General features: G+C 47.0%; 1 long non-coding RNA gene across 2 annotated transcripts in view; it reads right to left on the reverse strand.

Annotated features, from left to right (window-relative positions):
* LOC104847334 (uncharacterized) overlaps positions 1 to 17,100 on the reverse strand; it is a 763,513-nt gene that overhangs the window by 181,523 nt on the left and 564,890 nt on the right. For both annotated transcript variants that reach the window (XR_010319537.1, XR_010319536.1), the window contains exons 5-6: positions 7,396 to 7,614; positions 6,056 to 6,936 (exon numbers count right to left, since the gene is read on the reverse strand). This is a non-coding gene — a long non-coding RNA (uncharacterized LOC104847334). The remainder of the gene's footprint in view (positions 1 to 6,055; positions 6,937 to 7,395; positions 7,615 to 17,100) is intronic.

Here is a 17,100-nt window from a genome sequence, read left to right on the forward strand (position 1 = left end):
CAAGAATCCATAGAGAGACAGCATTCAGAAATCCAAAAGATTAACAATAAAATTACAGAATTAGACAATGCAATAGGAAGTCAGAGGAGCAATTGGAATGCAGAGTGGGAGATATGGAGGACCAGGGAATTGACACCAATATATCTGAAAAAAAAATCAGATAAAAGAATATAAAAAAATGAAGAATCCCTAAGAATTATGTGGGACTCTACCAGGCAGAATAACTTGCATGTGATTGGAGTTCCAGAACAGGGAGGAATAACGGAAAACACAGAGAGAATAGTTGAAGATCTGTTGGCAGAAAACTTCCCTAACATCAAGAAAGATGAAAGAATACCTATCCAAGATGCTCATCGAACCCCATTTAAGATTGATCCCAAAAGAAAATCACCAAGACATATTATCATCAAACTTGCCAAAACCAAAGATAAAGAGAAAATTTTAAAAGCAGCCAGGGATAAGAGAAATGTCTCCTACAAAGGAGAATCAATAAAAATAAGTTCAGACAATTCAGCAGAAACCATACAGGCAAGAAGGCAATGGGATGACATATATAGAGAACTGAAGGAGAAAAACTGCCAGCCAAGGATCATATATCCAATAAAACTCTCTCTCAAATATGAAGGCGAAATTAAGACATTTACAGATAAACACAAGCTTAGAGAATTTGCAAAAACCAAACCACAGCTAAAAGAAATACTAAAGGAAATTGGTCACAAAATCAATAATATCAGATACCAACACAACACAAGGTCACAGAACAGAACATCCTGATATCAACTCAAACAGAGAAATCACAAAAACAAATTAAGATTAATTTAAAAAGGAAAAAATGCTCAAAACAGGGAATCATTGAAGTCATTCCTTAAAAATAAAAATCAAAAAGAGGGACTAAATACAGGAGGCATAGAACTGCCATATGGAGAGGAAAACAAGGCGATATAGGACGATACAAGTTAGGTTTTTACTTAGAAGAATAGGGGTAGACATTAAGGTAACCACAAAGAGGTATAACAATTTCATAACTCAAAATAAAAACCAAGAAAAACATAACAACTCAACCAACATAAATTCAACTACTATGAAAATGAGAAACACACAATTTACAAAGAAAAACGTCTCAGCACAAAAAAGCAAATGGAAAAAGGAAATTGTCAACAACACACACAAAAAGGGATCAAAATGACAACACTAAACACATAGAAACACATACTTATCTATAATTACGCTGAATGTAAATGGACTAAATGCACCAATAAAGACACACAGAGTCTCAGACTGGATAAAGACACACGATCCGCCTATATGCTGCCTACAAAAGACACACTTTACACATAGAGACACAAACAAACTAAAACTCAAAGGATGGAAAAAAATATATCAAGCAAACAACAAGCAAAAAAGAGCAGGAGTAGCAATATTAATTTCTGACAAAATACACTTTAAAGTTAAATCCGCCACAAAGGATAAAGAAGGACACTACATAATGATTAAAGGCACAATTGACCAGGAAGATATAACCATATTAAATATTTATACACCCAATGACAGGGCGGCAAGATACATAAAACAAACGTTAACAGAACTGAAAAGTCAGATAGACACCTCCACAGTTATAGTAGGAGACTTCAACACACCACTTTCAGAGAAGGACAGGACTTCCAGTAAGAAGCTCAACAGAGACAGGGAAGACCTAATTGTTACAACCAACCAACTTGACCTCATAGACTTATACAGAACACGCCACCCAGCAGATGCAAAGTATAGTTTTTTTATTCTACTGCACATGGAACATTCTCTAGAATAGACCACATATTAGGTCATAAAACAAACCTTTGCAGAATCCAAAACACAGAAAGATTACTAAGCATCTTCTCAGGCTACAAGGCCATAAAAGTGGAAATCAATGACAGAAAAATCAGGGAAAAGAAATCAAATACTTGGAAACTGAATAATACCCTGCTCCAAAAAAACTGGCTTATAGAAGACATTAAGGAGGGAATAAAGAAATTCATAGAATGCAATGAGAATGAAAACACTTCCTATCAAAACCTCTAGGACACAGCAAAAGCAGTGCTCAGAGGTCAGTTTATATCGATAAATGCACACATACATAAAGAAAAAAGAGCCAAAATCAGAGAACTCTCCCTACAACTTGAACAAATAGAAAGCGAACAACAAAAGAATCCATCAGGCACCAGAAGAAAACAAATAATAAAAATTAGAGCTGACCTAACTGAAATAAATAGAGAACAGAAAAACAATTGAAAGGATTAACAAAGTCAAAAGCTTGTTCTTTGAAAAAATTAACAAAATTGATAAACCATTTGGCAGACTGACTAAAGAAATACAGAAAAGGAAACACATAACCCGAATAAGAAATGAGATGGGCCATGTCACAACAGACCCAACTGAAATTAAAAGAATCATGTCAGATTATTACAAAAATTGTACTCTAACGAATTTGCAAAAGTAGAAGAAATGGATGAATTCCTAGAAAAACACTACCTACCTAAACTAACACAATCAGAAGTAGAACAACTAAATAGACCCATAACAAAAAAAGAGATTGAAAAGGTAATCAAAAAACTCCCCCCAAAAAAAGCCCTGGCCCAGACGGCTTCACTGCAGAGTTCTACCAAACATTCTGAGAATAGCTAACACCACTACTACTAAAGGTATTTCAAAACATAGAAAATGACGGAATATTACCTAACTCATTCTGTGAAGCCACCATATCCCAGATACCAAAACCAGGTAAAAAAAAGACACCACAAAAAAAGAAAATTACAGACCTATGTCCCATGAACATAGATGCAAAAAATCCTCAACAAAAATCTAGCCAAGAGAATTCAACAACATATCAACAAAATAATCCACGATGGCCAAGTGGGATTTATACCAGGTATGCAAGGTTTGTTTTTTTTTTTTTATGCAAGGTTGGTTTAATATTAGGAAAAGCATTAATGTAATCCACCATATAAATAAAACAAAAGACAAAAACCACATGATCTTATCAATTCATGCAGAAAAGGCATTTGACAAAGTCCAACACCCATTCATGATAAAAACTCTCAGCAAAATAGGAATTGAAGGAAAATTCCTCAACATAATAAAGGGCATCAATACAAAGCCAACAGCCAATATCACTCTAAATGGAGAGCCTGAAAGCATTTCCCTTGAGAACGGGAACCAGACAAGGATGCCCTTTATCACCGCTCTTATTCAACATTGTGCTAGAGGTCCTAGCCAGAGCAATTAGGCCAGACAAAGAAATATAGGGCATCCGGATTGGCAAGAAAGAAGTAAAATTATCTCTATTTGCAGATGACATGATCTTATACACAGAAAACCCTAAGGAATCCTCCAGAAAACTACTGGAACTAATAGAAGAGTTTAGCAGAGTCTCAGGTTATAAGATAATCATACAAAACTCACTTGGATTCCTCTACATCAACAAAAAGAACAACGAAGAGGGAATCACCAAATCAATACCATTCGCAGTAGCCCCCAAGAAGATAAAAGACTTAGGAATAAATCTTACCAAAGATGTAAAAGACCTATACAAAGAAAACGACAAATACTAGTGCAAGAAACTAAACGGGACGTACATAAGTGGAAAAACATACCTTGCTCCTGGATAGGAAGACTTAACATAGTAAAAATGCCTATTCTACCAAAAGCCATCTATACATACAATGCACTTCCGATCCAAATTCCAATGACATTTTTTAATGTGATGGAGAAACAAATCACCAGCTTCATTTGGAAGGGAAAGAAGCCCCAGATAAGTAAAGCATTACTAAAAAAGAAGAAGAAACTGGGAGGCCTCACTCTACCTGATTTCAGAATGTATTACACAGTCACAGTAGTCAAAACAGCCTGGTACTGGTACAAGACCAGGCACATAGACCAATAGAACAGAATGGAGAACCCAGATTTAAATCCATCCACATATGAGCAGCTGATATTTGACAAAGGCCCAGTGTCAGTTAATTGGGGAAAAGAGAGTCTTTTTAACAAATGCTGCTGGCATAACTGGATATCCATTTGCAAAAAAATGAAACAGGACCCATACCTCACACCATGCACAAAAACTGACTCCAAGTGGATCAAAGACTTAACATAAAGACTAAAACGATAAAGATCATGGAAGAAAAAATAGGGACAACCTTAGGAGCCCTAATACAAGGCATAAATGGAATACAAAACATTACTAAAAATGACAAAGAGAAACCAGATAACTGGGAGCTCCTAAAAATCAAACACCTATGCTCATCTAAAGACTTCACCAAAAGAGTAAAAAGACCACCTACGGATTGGGAAAAAATTTTCAGCTGTGACATCTCCGACCAGCACCTGATCTCTAAAATCTATATGATTCTGTTAAAACTCAACCAAAAAAAGACAAACAACCCAATCAAAAAGTGGGCAAAGGATATGAACACACACTTCACTAAAGAAGATATTCAGGCAGCTAACAGATACATGAGAAAAATGCTCTCGATCATTAGCCATTAGAGAAATGCAAATTAAAACTACGATGAGGTTCCATGTCACTCCAGCAAGGCTGGCATTCATCCAAAAAACACAAAATAATAAATGTTGGAGAGGCTGCGGAGAGATTGGAACTCTTATACACTACTGGTGGGAATGTCAAATGGTACAATCACTTTGGAAATCTATCTGGTGTTTTCTTCAAAAGTTAGAAATAGAACTACCATAAACCCAGAAATCCCACTCCTCAGAAAATAACCTAGAGAAATAAGAGCCTTTACACGAACAGATATATGCACACCCATGTTTATTCCAGCACTGTTTACAACAGCCAAAAGCTGGAAGCAACCAAGGTGTCCATCAACGGATGAATGGGTAAATAAATTAGGGTATATTCACAAAATGGAATACTACGCATCGATAAAGAACAGTGACTAATCTGTGAAACATTTCATAACATGGAGGAACCTGGAAGGCATTATACTGAGTGAATTTAGTCAGATGCAAAAGGACAAATATTGTATAAGACCACTATTATAAGATCTTGAGAAATAGTACAAACTGAGAAGAACATATACAATTGTGGTTACGAGAGGGGGAGGGAGGGAGGGTGGGAGAGGGTTATTTGCTGATTAGTTAGTAGATAAGAACTGCTTTAGGTGAAGGGAAGGACAATACTCAACACAGGGAAGGTCAGCTCAACTGGACTGGACCAAAAGCAAACAAGTTTCCAGGATAAACTGAATGCTTCGAAGGTCAACGGAGCAAGGGTCGGGGTTTGGGGCCTATGGCTTAAAGAGACTTCTAAGTCAACTGGCAAAAAAATTCTATTATGAAAACATTCTGCATCCCATTTTAAAGCGTGGCATATCGGTTCGTAAATGCTAACAAGTGGCCATCTAAGGTGCATCAGTCAGTCTCAACCCATCTCGATGAAAGGAGAATGAAGAACACCAAGGTCACATGATAACTATGAGCCCAAGAGACAGAAAGGGCCACATGAACCAGAGACTTACATCATCCTGAGACCAGAAGAACTAGTTGGTGTCCGGCCACAACCCATGACTGCACTGACAGGGAGCACAACAGAGAACCCCTGAGGGAGCAGGAGGACAGTGGGATGCAGACCCCAAATTCTCATAAAAAGACCAGACTTAATGTTCTGACTGAGACTAGAAGAATCCCGGCAGTCATGGTCCCCAAATCTTCTGTTGGCCCAGGGCAGGAACCATTCCCGAAGACAACTCATCAGACATGGAAGGGACTGAACAATGGGATGGAGAAAGATGCTGATGAAGAGTGAGCTACTTGTATCAAGTGGACACTTGAGACTGTGTTAGCGTCTCCTGTCTGGAGGGGAGATGGGAGGGTAGAGAGGGTTAGAAACTGGCAAAATTGTCACGAAAGGAGAGACTGGAAGAAGGGAGCGGGCTGACTCATTGGGGGAGAGTTAGTGGGAGTATGGAGCATGGAGTAAGCTTGTGTGTGAAAGACTGACTTGATTTGTAAACTTTCACTTAAAGCACAATAAAAATTATTAAAAAAGGAAAGTAGTTACCTGCAGAGAATGGTACGGCTTTGCTCCAAAATCCTGCAGATCTGTGCAGTGATTCGCCAAAAGGGCCTGTCCTTCAGAAGAAGGATGAAGAAAAAGGCATTGGCCACATCAACGGCTGCATACCAGGTACCAGGAGATGTGTTAATTTGCAGTTCACTCCTCCAAGGAAACTCCTCTTCCAACGGATTGGCTGCTCACATCGGATCACAAAATGGAGGCTGATTACATAATTTCTGCGAAACCCCTGAGAATCATGGCCTAACTAAACTGACACATAACATTAACTATCACAGTGGTGTTGAAAATGTTCTGAAGTAGGTACTGATGATGGTTGAATAACACTGTAAAAGTATATAAAGCCAGTATACTACACACTTAAAAATTATTAAAACAAATTTTATGAGAAATCAACCAGTTTAAATAGCATAAACTATGAAGTATAAAGGGATCTGGGAAAATATTACCACAAAACCAAAGAAATTCCCGCTCAGGTAAGTTGAAGAAAGGGTGTGTTTCTGGAGCTGACGTCCCCTAGCTGTGAATGAGGGGTGGCCGTGGAGGACTTGCAGCAAATGGCTCAACCTCTGGTGACCGAGGCAGAGCTGGAGATGGAGGACCTGGTATTCTATAAAGCTCTGATGTTGAGCAGGAGCCGGATCGACATCAGCAGGTGATCTGCGAGCCATTCAGGAGGTGGCTACGATTGAACTCTACGCCTCCAGCTGACTGCCATCTGACGCTGGTGATGGAGCTGGTGACGGTATAGTTGGTGCACTGTGGAGCTCCAGTGTTAGTGCAGGAGCAGGATCAACATCAGCAGGTCATCCAGGAGCTGGTTCTGAAAATGACCCATGTGGTCCCTGTCCACTGGAACTCACAATCTGTAGGGGAGACATGGAGATGGATAAAAGCATGAAAACAAACACATGCAAAGAAAAAAGCATATTTTATAGAGATAATAAAGCAGGGTGCTGTGAGACAAGACTGGGCTGTGGTCCAGGAGGCCTCACTAAGGTGACATTTATGTCTGACCAGAATGACAGGAGGCACCAGCCCTGCACGAGTCTGGGGACAGCGTGCCAGGGAGAAGACAGAGCTGTTGCAGAGACTGGGACACAGACATGAGTTTGTCCAGAGAAGTGGTTGAAATGCAGCCAGTAGAGCTAGAGGGAGCTGAGGAGGAGGGGAGGCAGGGAGAAGGAGAACAGGTCCAGGACCCATGACCTGGTAGGCTGGTGAAGTTCCTTCTTGCTCTGTGATAACAGAACCCCCAAAACTAATGACTCACAACACACAACAGCACACAGTCTCTGTGGGCCAGGAACGCAGGCATGGCTTACCGGGTGACTTCTCCAAGTTCTCAGGAGCCTGTGGTTGTGGTCTCAACTGAGTCTTGACTGCGGACGACCTGCTCCCTACTCACTTCCGTGTTATCAGCAGGACTCCATGAGCTTTTGGACTGGGGGGCCTCACTCCTGTCTGTCTGTTGATCAGGACCCTCCCTCAGGTCTTTGTCACATGAGTCTCTCCATGGGCAGGTCATACATCACAGCTGCTGCCTGGAGGGAGAGAGAAAAATAAATGACAGACAGAGATGACTGAGAGAGAAACAGAGAGAGAGGATAAAAGAGAGCCAAGAAACATTGCCCCAAATGCGGTCATTATGAATTGAAATCGACTCAATGGCACCTAACAACAACACCACTCTTGAGAAGTGAGTCCCTGAGTCCAATCCACACTGAGGGGAGGGGGTAACACAGGATGTGGAGACCAGGAGGTAGGATTGCTGGGAGCCATGGTGCAGGCTGTGTATCCGCTAGTCTGAGATGAGGCACCGGGTCAGATTCTAAATATAATGGAAGTTATCGGAGGGTTTTATGCAGAGGGTGACAACATCTGATGTTCATTTAATTCCAAATCCCTCCTGGTGCAGACTGGGAAATGAGGCCAAGAGGGGAAGTGACTTTCCCAAGCTCACACCACCAGAACCCAGCCCTGTCTGGAGATGTACTCCATGCTGCTTCCCACACCTGCTTGAAATTCTTCCATCTCTGAGTTTGTGCATTAGCTACAGGGGCAGGTTATCCAATAGGCAAGGTAAGCACAGTGAACACCACATCTTTGATGTGGCAAAACCCATGTGAAATTCTTCACTACAGGTTAGTAAGTAAGCACAAGGAGACCTGTGTTTACCTTGCTTACAGGGTCATCTGCCCCCGTCAGGGATTGTAAATTTGAAAACAGGCTTTGATTCTGTAGGAAGGTGCTGTGGGGTTGGGAGAAACAGATGCCAGCCATACCCAGAAGCAGAGTATTAGATGTGCTGAAAAAATGTGAAAAGGTGAAACTGTCCATTACACATAATCTGACAAGCAGGTAAACCCTGTGCTTACCTTGCCTATTAGATAATCCACCCCTGATTAGTCAGCCCACAGGTTCTACAGGTGTTATCTCACATATACCTGACGAGGTCCCTGGGAAGAAGATGCCAGAATGATTCCTATTGTGTGGGTAAGGGGACTGAGGAGGCTCTGAGAAACACAAACAATTGTTCACAGTCACAAACTGGTTGACAGGGATGACCTTTGTCTGAACCCAGCTCTGTCAGCTCAAACCTGGGGCCCTGGCTACACCCAGGCCTTCCTCAGGTTCTGGGGGTGGGGGTGGGGAGGGCTGTGTTGGTGTCACTGTGTACAGTTATGGAGATGGCATGGGGAAAGGTGAGCACTCAGCAGCCCAGAGGAGACTTTGGGGAGGTTTTATCTGCCATCAGGCCTAAGTCAGGAGATCCAGGACATGACCTCACTTCCTTGACGACAGAGTACATAGAACTTGGAACCCTGGTAACCAGGGACCCACATTCAAAACACAGCCCCCTACCCAGCTCACTTGAGTGGAGACACTCAAACTAGAAACATGTTTTCTTCTTGTCTCCCATCTTCCCTTGTATCAAATCTTGAGAGACCCAGGAGTTCGACACTTCCACGAAGGCTGAGACATGGTCTCATCCCCCACCCACGACAGCTCAGGCCATTTACCAAAAAGAATCCGAAGGTAACACAGGGTGGCCCAGGGTTGCCAATCCAGGCCAGGCCACCACTGTGACCCCACCTGGGAAGCCCCACACCCCTCCCCAAGGTCATACCACCCCCCAGGCCATGCCAGCCCTTGTCCTCATGGGGTCCCTGGTAATAGGGGCTGGGAGGAAATGTGGACAGAACTGATGAGGCAGAAAGTTGTTGGATGAGGCAGGGTCCATTTGGGAGAGAGGTGGTGGGGGGCAGGGAAGGAGGAGCCATGTGACCGGGGGAGATCTGGGAGGGGAGGAGTAATAATGAGGATGATGAAAATTGGGCTGCTGCTTCAGGACTAGCACACATTGAGGGCAACCCCAAGCTCCATCCCCACGGTCTCTCACCACACTGGGTTCATGGGGCTGAGTCTGACCGTGGCTGGGCCTAGTCCATTAGGTTGGGCGCCTTGGGGAGGCTGGGGGCTGGGGTGGCAAATGGGGAGGCCTCTTTCACTTCCCTGCCCTGACCCCCCTGATCGCACAGAACAGTGGGATGTAAGTCTACCCGGGGGTTTCAGTTCAGACGAGGCCGTAGGGAGGGACTGTTGGGGTCACAGGCTCAGTCAGCACTCTCACCTGGACCTTCTCTGAGATCCAGCTCACCCTGAGTGTGGCAGTCAAAGTGCAGCCCTACCTACTGGCATTGCCTGGGCCACTGCTGACCCTGTGCCAGCCCAGCTTCTGCCAGATCCTGCTGCAGTAATTAGAGGTTGATTCCTCTATCCGTGGACATGGTCACGGCTGGATGGTACAGACCCCAGGCAGACCCATCCAGCATGGGAGAACTGGGAGCTCCTCACAGGCACAAGGGCTTGAGGGGCAGAAAGAGAAGGAGACGGCTCAGAGGGGCTCTTGACGCCTCCCTGGCCGCTGCTGGCACTGTCTCTGCAGAAATCCCCGGAGGAGATCCCCAAGGAAAAGGAGAATGGCATCATCTCCTCGGTTTACCCCAAGAAACGGGCGATGAAGGGCTGCCGCAGGTTCTGGGTGAGTGCAGGGGGAGGGGAGTGACGTCCCTACCCAGGGACCCAAGGTGACCAAGACACCACCCTGTGGACCTCAGGTCACTCCCAGGGCTTTCCCTCTCAAGGGTCCCCAGTCCTCTCGCAAGAAAATGATCTTCCCCCCCGCCCTCCACTGTCCTCCCTGCCCTGGCCAGCCACAAAGTCACTCTTCCCATAGTTGTAGGAATATCAGAGATGAAGTTTTTATACTGTCTTCACTTCACATAAGCCCATGCATATTTTGCCTGTTGCTGCTGTTTTAGTGTTGAACTTTCAACCCCAGGGTCTCAGGCAGCAGTCGGCTGGGCTCTCCTCGCACAACTTCTCCCACCTTCACACATCATCACACTTGGCAGGCTTCTTTTATCCTAAAACGAGGGGCTTAGGCTATGACACATCTTTTCCTACAACCTGTAATCTCAGGGAACACATCACGTGACCCCTTCAGGTCAGGGGCTGTAGCCTGACTCGCTGCAGAATGTTCCAGAAGGGAGGCCTGTCCCCACAGTGACTGAGCCTCTCTCTGCTGCTGGCCCTGGACTGATGCCTTCTGCAGGGCTGCAGGAACGCTTACGTGTGTCCTCACACACTCACCCACCCAGGACAGACTCCCAGGAGTGGCATGCTTGGCGGGGAGGATGCACACATTTCAAGTTAGGATCACTAGAGCCAGACTCCTTCCCAAAACAGCGGTCGCAGTCCCGTGGCCCAGCAGTTTGTGATGCTGGCCACGTCTCTGCATTGAGCATGTTCCAGGTATTATGGTTCTTTTCTGTTTTGCCAGTCTGCTGTCAGGGTGGCCAACAGAACTGCAGGGTGGCTCCGAGGCACCTGTTGGCCCTAAGAAGCTGAACCGCCTCTCAGTCTTTTACCGATCATTCACATTTGCACTCCCTGGGCCATCTGTTCAGATCCTCAGTTTTACGGAGGTCTTTCTCCCACCCTAGGGTCTCTAGGTTCTCAACCTTGTATGCGTCTGGGTGCTCCATAGCTTCATGTTCTTAAAACCCCCTTTAATGCACAGAAAGAAAAATCCATGTCTTGCCTATCTCATTGGTGTGTCTGCTGTGTGCACTGTCTCCAGCTGGGAGGGAGTCAGCTTGGAGCAGACCTTCCCCTCTGAGTCAGGAGCAGAGCAGGCTTCACGTAGCACAGAGGGAACATCATGGAACACTAACGTCAGACAGTTCTGGGCTCTGACCAGGTGACCTCGAGAAGACACTGGATATCACCAAGCCTCTGTTTTCTCAATGGGGTGTTTTGTGAAGACTCACTGGGATACTGCTCTTCCTTCAGGGAGATAACAATGGTTACTTAGTCAACGAAATCCCTTCAGGTTCCTAATGTTTCTAATCAGCCCCCACCTCCAATTCTGCTTGGAAATCTGAGTCCTGTTTGCTGCTGAAGGCACTCATGTCCCACCTCCTGCCACAGGTCACTGAGGGAGAGGGAGTGCCTGGTCTAAGCTCTGGGCCCCCAACCCTCCTGGTGGTTTATGGGGTTGCCTCTGACAATATGTCCCTCCTCTGACCCACCTCAGTGTGTCTGTGGTTCAAACGAGGACCTGGATGAGGCCTGGGTGATGAAAACCTTCAAGGCAGGCTCACTGGAGAAGCTGGTGGAGCTCCTGGTGCCCGCTTTCCTAAAGGGTGACTTCTCCTACATCGACATCTTTCTGCGAACCTATAGAACCTACGCCACCACCCAGCAGGTCCTAGACCAGCTGCTCCAAAGGTGACTGCACTGCCCTCCACAGCCCAATGGGGACTCTACTCCCTACCAGCTGTGAGTCTGGAGAATGCCACTTCACCACTCAGAGCCTCAGTTTTCTCGCCTGAGAAGTGGGCTGATAAAGGTCCAATCAGCTAGAATTACTGTCAGGACCACATGGGATAAGCCACGGAGAGTGTGTACCTGGAGCCCAGCTCTATGGTAAAGGGTGCTGGAGGGGCTGGGATCTTCACATGTTCTCCATCACAAAGAAGCTGTCTGCCTCACTCCTCACTGACTACGTGCCCTTCAGCAAACCTACCTCCCATTTCTAAAGGGGATGTTGAAATTCCATTTAGTGTGTCCTTGTCCTTGGTATCAACGGCACTGGATTTGGTTTTTGGTTTTGGGTTGTCCTTGGTATAGCCAGAAAAGAGATCCCTGGAGGCTGGAAGAGAGGCTACAGGACTCTCAGATACCTGGGAAGGTGCTGGGTGGGTTCACTCATTCACCAATGATCAGTGAAACCCCTACTGTTGCAGACAATGTTCTGGGTATTTAGCATTGTTCAGTGAACAAAGCAGATAGAAAGCCCTGCCCTCCTGGGCCTCCATTCCAGTCCAAGAGTCAGACAGGAACACTAGACATCTTAAGCAAGTAGTGTCCACAGTGCATTAGATGTGACATCCTCACACCACCTCTAGGTATGGATGTAACCACCCCTATTCTGCTGAGTACGGTGAACCCCAGGAGCAGCTGAAAGGGTGAGTGGACTTTGTGTGGAGAAGGAGGGGCTCTTATCTTTACAAAAGGGCGGAGGCTACAGGAGACCTGTATCTGGATTGGGGTTGGCAGACCCTGGGCCCCATTCATCTAGATTCCACTAGAGGGATGAGTTTAGGGGTGCCCCCTGCAGGATGTATGCAATCACAGAGAGATGGGAGTGGAACCTGGGTGTCCTGGGGAGCAGAGGGGAGGCTGGGGGCTCAGAGAGGCTCCTGAGACAATTCATCCTCCCAAAATTGCTTCACATCACAGGTTGCCCCCTTCTGTATTTGGGGCCCAAAACAGGAAGTGAGGGGGGGTTGGGGAGTGGAGAAAATTGCTCCCAAATCCCCGTCCCCAGTCATGGGTGCTCAGCCGCATGTGGGGCCCCTGTTCCAGGGGAGAACAGTGTCCATGGGAGAAGAGACCCTCACACATGTGCAGACAACCAGGCAGCATGCTGGTGCACACGCTCCAGAGGAGGGGCATTATGGCTTGGACATCTGGGTCAGGGGACGGACCCTGTGTGTCACCCAGCATCAGATAATCCTGAAGCACTACTGTGTGCCGGGCTGTGAGATAAACATGCAGACACATATTTCTGTGCCCTTAGCGGGTTACTGTCCAGTGGGGAGAGGGCCAGGGGACAGAAAGGGATGTAATTCAGGCTCCACAAGGAGGGAGAGTTGGTCAGACCATGGATGGGGAGCTCCCTGGGACAGGACTTTGTGCTAGCCCCGTCAGTAACAAGGCCTGCCACTGCCAGGATAACCAGAGGGTGTGATGCAGGGTGGTCCTGACCTTTGGAAGGGCAGGGGCAGGCAGAGGGACTGGCCCATTGCAAGGGTACCCCGGGAGGGCAGTGTGGTGGGAAAAGACAGGCCTCTGACCCTGCTCTTCACCACCCATCCCTAGCGCCATCTCTTTTATCCTGGGCACATGGCTGAAGGAATACTCGGAGGATTTCAATCAGCCCCCAGACTTCCCCTGCCTAAAGCTCGTGCTGGAGTATGTGCAGGTGAACATGCCAGGCTCACATCTGGAGCGCTGTGCCCAACTTCTCCTGGCACAGCTGGATCAAATGGAGGTCACTGAGGCAGAGCCAGAGGGTGAGAAAGACTGGGCATGACTGCATGTGAGCTTGGGAGGGACACGACGGAAGAACCCCAGGGGTTGGGGTTGAGCCAGAGCTCAGAGTAACTTCAGACCCTCCTCTGGTGGACCACAGTCTGGGAAGACTTTCTAGGGTGGAAAATCTTGGGAATGGGCTTCTCTTTGTGGCAGTGGGTGTTTTCCATCATTGGCAAGGCATGAGGAGAAGCAGTCATGTTGGTGAACCTTTCTCCTCTTGCAGCTCCAGAGCCGGGGCCAGCGCCAATGGTAAAAGGAGCTCGAGAGCTATCTTTGCCCCAGGAACCGGCTCCTGGCCAATCTCCTGCGGTACATTCGGTTCCTGTAGCAGCACCAAAGTGCCATAGTGCACCGCCTACTATGTCATCGGCTGCAGCACTGGCACCAGATGGAGAGCTGGCAGGAGGGGCGGACCCCTCTCCTGGGCCACCTCCAGATATGGCTCCCGGACCACAAGCTGATGTCAGTCCTGCTCCTTCTGCTGCTCCAACACCAGAGCTGCAGAGAGCACCAGGTATTCCATCGCCAACTCCATCGCTGCCACCAGACCCAGAGCTGCCGGAAGGGTGGGATTCTTATCCTGGGCCACCTCCTGAACCGGCCCCTGTACCAGCTGGTGAGGTTGATCCTGCTCCTGCACCAAAACCAGAGCTCCACAGAGCACCACTGCTTCCATCACCAGCTCCTACAGTGGAACCTGATGAAGACCCAGATGGAGGCTCAGATTCGTATCCTGGGCCACCTCCAGAACCAGTTCCCGGACCACTGGCTGATGTCAATCCTGCTTCTGCTCCTGTTTCAACACTGGAGCTTGACGTAGCCCAGGTCTTCCCCCAGGTCCATCAGCAGCATCAGATGGAGAGTCCGATGGAGAGGTGGATTCCCATCGTGAGCCACCTCCAGAACCGGATCCTGGAACACCAGCTGACGTTGATCCAGATCCTGCTCCAACACAGGACGTCGACAGAGCAACAGCTATTCTGTCACGAGCTTCAGCTCTGGCAGCGGATGGATAGCCCGCTGGAGGTTCACGTTCTTAACCAGGGCCACCGCCTGAGCCGGGCCCTGGACCACCTGGTGATGTCGATTCTGATCCTGTACAGACACCGACGCTCAATACAGCACCGCCTATCCCATCACCAGATGGAGAGCCCGCAGAAGAGCTGGATTTTTACCCTGGGCAACTTCCAGAACACACTCAAGGACCGCTTCCTGAGTCAGATCCCGCTCTTGCAGGAACATTGGACCTGGGTACAACAACAGGTCCTCCATCACCAAGTCGAGCACTGCCACCTGACAGACAGCCTCCTGAAAGATCAGATTCTCTCCCTGGGCCAAGACCATAACCAGCTCCTGGACCGCCTGGTGAGGTCCATCATGCGCCTGGACTAACACTGGGACTCCACAGAGCAGCATCACCAGCTCCAGCACTGGCAGCAAATGGGGAGAAAGCTGGAAAATGAGATTCTTATTCTGGGCTACATTCAGAGCTGGCTCCTGGGCCACCGGCTGATGTCAACCCTGCTCCTGTACCTCTACCAACACCAGGGCTCAATATAGTCCACAGCCGTCCATCTCCATCTCTGGCCCGGGCACCAGGGGAAGAGCCTGCTGGAGGGCTCGATTCCCATCCTGGGCCACCTACAGAAATGGTTCCTCAACCACCTGCTCCTGCACCAACACCGGAAGTCCTTAGACCACCAGTTATTTCATCACCACGTCCGGCGATGGCGCTAGACAAAGAGTCAGCTGGAGGGGCGGATCTCCATCCTGGGCCACCTCCAACTGGCTCCCGACAAACAGCTGATATCGATCCTGCTCCTACTCCAACACTGGAGCCCCACAGGCTAATAAATCTTCCACCGCTAGCTCTGCCTCAGGCACCAGAGGCAGAGCCACTTGCCATGCCTCCTCCACAGCAGCTCCTCATTCACAGCCTGGGAACATCACCCTCAGAATGAGACATTTTCTTCTTCTCACCTCAGTGGGTGTTTTTTCGCTTTTGTTTTTTTTCCAGCTCAATTTATACTTTATAGCTTATACTGTATTAACTGGTAGATTTCTTATTAAATAAAGTTTTGTTTTAATAGCTTTAAAGTGTGTCATATAGTAGATTTACCTACTTTCACAATCCTATTCAACCATCACCAGTATCTATGTCAGAACACTTTCGTCACCACTGTGATGGCTCATGTTACGTGTTAACTTAGGTAGGCCATGATTCTCAGGGATTTGGCCGAAATTATCTAATCATCTTCCATTTTGTGATCTGATGTGATCAGCCAATCAGCTGGAAGAGAAGCTTCCTTGGGGATGTGGCCTGAAAATTAATATATCTTCTGGGGTATGCAGCCATTAGTCTCACTGATGCCTTTTTCTCTATCCCTGTTTTAAAGGACCACCAGAAGCAGTTTGCCGTCACTTGGTCAGGCCAGCAATACTCCTGCACTAATTTATCTCGGGGGTATATCAATTCTCAAGGTGTATGTCATAATTCAGTCCTCAGGGAGCTTGATTGCTTTTCCTTTCCAGAAGGCGTCACATTGGTCCATTACATTGATGGCGTTATGCTGACTGAACCTAGTAAGAAAGAAGGATCAATACTCTAGACTTATTGGTCAGATGCTTGCATGCTAACCCAAAAACCAAACACACTGCCATCGAGTCCTTTCCGCTTCATAGTGACCCTATAGGACTGATTAGATCTGCCCGATAGAGTTTCAAAGGAGCACCTGGAGGATTCGAACTACAGACCTCTTGGTTACCAGCTAAAGCACTTAACCACTGTATGCCACCAGAGTTTCCTTTGCATGCTAGAGGGTGGAAAATTATTCTGACAAAAATCCATGTGCCTACATCTCAGTGAAATTTCTAGGCTTCCAGTGGTGTGGGGGAAGTTGAAATATTCCTTGTAAAGTGAAGGATAAGTTGATGTATCTGGCCCTTCCTACAGCTAAAGAGGAGGCACAACATTTGTTGGGCCTCTTTGGGTTTCGGAGGCATCATATCCCTCATTTGGGTGTGCTGCTCCAGCCTATTGATCACGTGGTTTGAAAGCTACACCTTTTGAGTAGGGCTCACAACAAGAGAAAGCTCTGCAACAGGTTCAGTCTGACGTCCAAGCTGCTCTGCCACTTGGGCCATATGATCTGGCAGAGCCAGTGGTTTGGGAAGCGACAGTGGCAGACAGAGATGGTCTTTGGAGTCCTGTTTAGAGTCTCTGGCAGGCCCCTATTGGTGAATCACAGTGTAGATCCTTAGGATTTGGGAGCACAGCCCTGCCATCCTCTGCATTTAACTACTCTCTCCTTTTGAGAAACAGCTTTTGGCTTGTTACAGGGCCTTAGTAGAGACTGAACACT

The sequence above is a fragment of the Loxodonta africana genome, chromosome 27 (genome assembly GCF_030014295.1).
Source record: "Loxodonta africana isolate mLoxAfr1 chromosome 27, mLoxAfr1.hap2, whole genome shotgun sequence".
Lineage (NCBI taxonomy): Eukaryota > Metazoa > Chordata > Mammalia > Proboscidea > Elephantidae > Loxodonta > Loxodonta africana.